This window comes from Mya arenaria, chromosome 4, assembly GCF_026914265.1.
Source record: "Mya arenaria isolate MELC-2E11 chromosome 4, ASM2691426v1".
In the NCBI taxonomy this organism is placed as follows: Eukaryota; Metazoa; Mollusca; class Bivalvia; order Myida; family Myidae; genus Mya; species Mya arenaria.
Window position 1 is genome coordinate 38,063,768 of NC_069125.1, and position 6,000 is coordinate 38,069,767.

The 6,000-nt window shown below is 33.5% G+C and overlaps 1 protein-coding gene across 1 annotated transcript in view; it reads right to left on the reverse strand.

Moving 5' to 3' along the window:
• Window positions 1-4,058, reverse strand: part of LOC128230788 (uncharacterized) — a 43,062-nt gene extending 39,004 nt beyond the window's left edge. Inside the window, exon 1 of the mRNA XM_052943227.1 lies at window positions 3,902-4,058. The gene's annotated coding sequence lies outside the window, so the exon portion shown is untranslated. The remainder of the gene's footprint in view (window positions 1-3,901) is intronic.
• Window positions 4,059-6,000: the final 1,942 nt, after the last annotated feature.

Below are 6,000 nucleotides of genomic sequence, written 5' to 3' on the forward strand. Positions count from 1 at the left end.
TACTGAAATATAGGCATTCAAGTTATAGCTACCTCATTAATGACACTGGCTTGCGTGCAATACAATCCCCACTACTTATTATACTGGTTGTATACTACACCAAAATAAGAAAATCCTTTTGTCTGACAATAACTTTACAGCTGCGCTTAAAGTAACACTTTCATCATTGCACTGGTCAAAATTATATACTGGTCAAACTGTCCGAGATAGCAATATTTAAATACTCATGCATACCTATGATACTATGAATTGGTTCGCTTCGTTAATACAAAGTGAACATAAGTTTCATCTCCACTTAGTTTGTACTGAACGTTTTGAATCTTCGCACACTTACACCAACTTAAGTAGAATTGTAACTATATGAGACATGCGTGATTTAAACATTACACTGTGATCTAACCCGGGCCTAAAAATGTTTGGTTAGGGTTACATCCTTTTCAAAAATAGGTATGGTAGGTAGGCTTTATTCATTTTTTTATATTAGGCTTTATATAAGAATGTCATTTTCATTAGTAGATAATAGAGTTAAAGGCCTAGTTTAAGGAATGTTTGGCATGATAATCCCTTGCTGTGCATCTTCTGATAATTACACTGGTGACACAGTAGGGGCCAATTTCCTGTATATTGGTTTATTGGCTTAGGGTCATTTAGGGTCCAATATCATAATGAAACCCCAGGATCCTCAGATTGGAGATCTGATAAGATGGATCAAGACAAGTAGATTAAGACCAATACACAGAGGTTGTGTACTATACCCCGATTTGGGGGGGGGGGGGTCACTTATAGAAGGCTTAAACTAGGCCTTTAAAGTTATCTTCTGTATAAGCATTTAAGGTTTTCAACTACAAACTAACTATATCAACGGTACGGTCGGCGCCTATTCCGTAGGTAGGGTCGGGTAACTCAAACCAAATGTATTTTTAGGCCATGTTAACATTTACCCCAAATATTTTCAAACTATGAAACTCAATACCATGGGCGTTTAAATGGGAGTTTAAGAAATAGAACAAAATACACCTTAAATAGGCATAGGTCTTTATACTGTTGGCTGCCTTTACATTGATCGTGACTTATTTTGCTATTTTTAATGTTTACATCGATCGTGACTTCTTTTGCTATTTTAAATGTTTAAGTGCATGTGTCCGCCAACCAACAGATGATGGATTATGACACTACAGCCTCTTTATACCAGCTTCGCAAGCATGACATAGAGATTGAATAACTATCCTGTTGAAAAGATCAAAAAGGAAAAGATACCAACACACTCGATTCATTCATAAACAACGTTTTGCAATTCGAATCACATACCCATAGAGGAAGTTTAAAAAAGAGGCTATCATAAAGTGTACACTTATAAGGTTATAAAGGCGTACACAAACCAATTGAACAAGTAATGTATGTAGGAAAAAATACAAGAAACACACTACGTTGATTGATAATGGACATTTATTCAAAATGCCATAAAATAAAATCAACAGGAATAAGTTGACAAGTGTAACGTTATGTTTCCCGTTTTACAATACCACCGTGTGTGAACCGCCAAAAGGCAAAGCCGACGCTTTTTATTTGCAGTCCAAATTCTATTACTATCTTTCACGATCTTGTTGATCTTTAAAAGAACTTTTGGTACAGACGGAGTTCGGTTATTGAAATACAGACATTCAAATGAATAGGGAAGGAAGTTAAAACTACCAGTGTTACAACCACGGGCCAAATATGCTTCATAGACAGTTTTCCTTTTCAAATAATGACCCAGTATGAGAAATTTAATAGTGAAATAGCTAAATAACTTCCAATAGTTTACCCAATTCGTTTCATCTATTTAATGTAACAAACAAGTGATTTAAAGTGTAGTCAAATTCACTAGCAAGGTACAGGTTAAAGCGAAGAGTTTCAAAATTACCCTTCTAAGACATGTAAAGAACATACACATGAATTTAAAAAAAATCGACGCCTTTTATTCGTTATTTTAATGTGCCATAGATCTTCAAGATTTGGGATGAACCTAGGTTCTAAAAATGTACAGAATGAACCAGCAAGCATTTTCGTAAATAAGCCGATTTAACTCCAAAATTGGCTGTCTGCATTCGGAAAACATTAGCAATACTGTTATTGCCCAAAACAAAGCATCGGGCAGGGTTTGAAAGCAAAAGAACGGTATTAAATAGTTGTTTTGAAGCAAAAAATGCATTGAGTGAGTCGGGAAGCCTAGTAAGAACGAGCATTGTTTTCACGAGATATTTTAATACAGACATAATTTTGATCTAAAACAAGCGTCTTCGTAAACGAGCAATTGCTCTTCATTCGGTGCACAAGGTCGTTTCTAAAAATTATCTTTGAAACATATAGAAAACAGTGGTAATACTCACCGAATCGAGGACGTTTATCACTCAAAACAATGAACCGGGAAACATGGACGCACCTGACATTACTGCCCTTGTAATAAAGAGCTCTTTGATATCGTGTTTTTCACACCATCCATGCAGTACCAGTTATTAAAGCTTCGAAAAATGGTCAACGTCGACTTATGTGTACTGTGTAGAGTAAATACGACATATTCTGTTATAAAAGTATTGAGCTAAAACCGGACATACAAACTTATGTGTATTGTATAGAGTAAAAAACGACATATTCTCTGTTATGAAAGTATAGAGTAAAAGCCGAACATACAACAAGAAGCTTGTTGCACATTCCATTAGTGCAGAGACGGTTTTGCGTAATGTTGGACTTTATTCGCTGCATATTGTAACAAACTCCCACTAGTTTTTTTTCCTTCTGTTTTATATATGGGAGATATTTGTTGTACAAGCCCATTAAGCATTATGCATATCACGATTTCGTGCGCTAACTAAACGCATCGCTACACACTATTCAGTGGTTGAATAGCTCTGGGGTATAATTTGAGAAGTAATGACAATTGTACATTGACAAAGACACACATCGAAAAAATGCTTGTATCGTCATGGGTTTGTAGGAATAGTTTACGATTTGGAAAAAATTGTATTTTTTACAATCTAAGTATATATTCGAGTTCAAATTTTGACGCTTTCGGTAGAATCGATCTTGGTTAAATTAATGAACAGAAAATTTGAAAATTCCTCGGTTGTCTTTAGCTCACACGTAAATGCAAGCACGAAGCTAATGCTACCTTTAATTGACACTAGATTAACAAGTAAGCCTTGGTGGGAAGCTAGACTGACTGAAATATACTTTAAAACTATTTTTGAAGGACAGAATTGATCAACGTAAAATAATTGAACAGAAAAAATGAAAAAAATGCTTGATTGGCCCACAATAAAATGCAAACACCAAGTCCAGATTAGAGAACAAATCAGAAAAAATGGTATTACTAGGAATTCTAGTTACGAAGTACCATTTTCTTGTCCAAAATCATTCCTTTTGCATACGAGTTAAAAGACGTATTTCAAACATTGACAAATACAATCATATTGTGTTTAAACTGTGTTTCGGCAGGAATATAAATAAACATATATTTATATGTATTATAAGGGTTTGATCGATATATACGTATCGTAAAACAACCATTAAAATACATCCATCAACACTTTTTGCGATAGTCCATAGTATGAAGATAGATGACGGATCTTACATGAACAATGATATATAGAACAACTACTTTTGACACAATTCTACATTCGATTTCTTTCTTAAGCCTTACACGGACCTCTCGTTTTAAAACAATACATAATATTAATTTTAGACCATCAGATGTTATATAAAAATATAGAACAGAACAAAAAGAACTTAAAATTGTTTAACAAAACATGTTACCGTCACCTTTACGGGCGCTTTTGATAGGATTATACCTTGTCAAACCTTTGCCTCATGATAACAATAAAACTACGTTACTATATTATTAACCTATAAAATATATACCTACCTTATCAAGACAAGTGCCTTGCATAAGATATAATCCCCACTACTTTTTACACTGTTCAAATATTACACTGTGAGGTACAATTGTACCTAAACTTTTGCAAATTATTGAAGCTCAATACAATGGGCGTTTGCATTTGAACGATAGAATATGAAACCTTAAACACGTTTTTTGAATAGGGTTTCTGCTCGTATTACATTGAAGACTGGCTTTACATTGATCGTGACTTATTTTGCTATTTTTAATATTTACACTCATGTTTCCGCCAATCAACAGCTGATGGGTTATAGAAACTGCATTTTCGTTAAACCAGGTTTATATATATGACATCAAAAATGAGTTACTTTCCTGTTGCAACGATCAAAAGTAAAAAAGGAAACAAAATACCATTTCATTTGATTTTCTTAGGTATTCAATTAAAGTGACACTGTTATTCAAAAGCAATACATACACCTGTATAACAAACATACATTTTGAATGATACATCGTTTACTACTTACTAAATAATTAATTTATGGAAACTTTTAAATACTGTTACAAGATTGTAACCGCGTTTTAATAGCTGAAAACGCAAATATGTTAAATGATTGGTGAGTGCTAAAATATTTACTGCGGTCTACTATAGTCTCATAAGGTAGAAATACCTGGTTTTCTGCACTTTCAAATTAAACACGGTATCCTTCATAATTTAGAACCATTGTTTTATTCATCCTTTTTGGTATATCAAAACAATTGTATTAACTGTGGTTAATCTTATTTGGAAGTAAGAGCGCATCTTCAACAAATGTAAATCGAATTACAAACAAGTTTAGGGAGTTTTAATATATGTTATATATTGCCATTTAAATTTTATTGTTTTCGTTCATGTTTCTATTAGTTTTTGAGACATTTGGCACAGACTGAGTTCTGTTTATTTCCATTGACTAGAGTAGTTTAAATAATGCTGTTCGAATATGGGTCATTGACAATTTATACCTTCATAACCGACACACCCGATGCCAGAAGTTTAATATTAAACAGATAAAACAACTTCCAATATGTATTCTTTCGTTTCATGTATTTTTCACTGCCAAGTGATATAAAATATAGTTAGTCCTCTGCAAGATATCGGCAAATCAGAAAGCGGCGTACTTGATAAAAGTTACCGGCCACGGTATACGTTTTACGTTACACTCATTGGGAGTTCAAACATTGAGTACATTTATAACGAACACTTCTACATATTTCTTTGTCTGTGGCGTGTTGTCATATACCACAGAATCACGTTACGGACCTTACATGAAAATAGATATATAGACAACTTCTTTCTATACGATACTACACTCGTTATAGTTCTTAAGCCTTACAGTGCCCTCTTCTTTTGAAATAAAACAGATTATTAGACCATCGGATGTTATATAAAAATATAGAACAGAACAAAAAGACTTTAAGTGTTAAACAAAACATGTGACAGTGACCTTTACGAGCGTTTTTGATAGAATTATACCTTTTTGACATCATCAGACCTTTGACTCATGAGTACAATAAAACTACGTTACGATATAAACCCATAAAATATATACCTACCTTATTAAGACAACTAGCTTGCAAACATATTATCCCCACTACCTTTTAAACCGTTTAAACTTGAAGCTCAATTCAATGTGCGCTTAAACACGTCTTTCAGCAGGTTTTCTGACGGTTACATTGAAGGCTGCCTTTATTTATATATTTCATTGTATTGCCATTCAAATTCAATAATTTTCTTTCATGTTCCTGTTATGTTTTGAAGTCATGTTGGTACAGATTGAGTTCTGTTTATTTCCATTGACTAGAGAAGGAAGTTTAACTATCGTTGTTAGAATATGTGTCACTGACAAATAATAACTTCATAGCCGACAAACCCTATGCCAGAAATTAAATACCAAAGGTAAAACAACTTTCAGTATTTAACAAATTTGTGTCATATATTTTATGTCACTGTCAAGTGATATGAAGTGTAGTCAGTCCTTTGCAAGATATCGCAGAAGATAAACCGGGCGAGGTTCAGTTCAAAAGCAAAGTATTTGATAATAATGATTAACTTTACGATACCCAGTAGGTTAAAGATATCGTCGGAACCG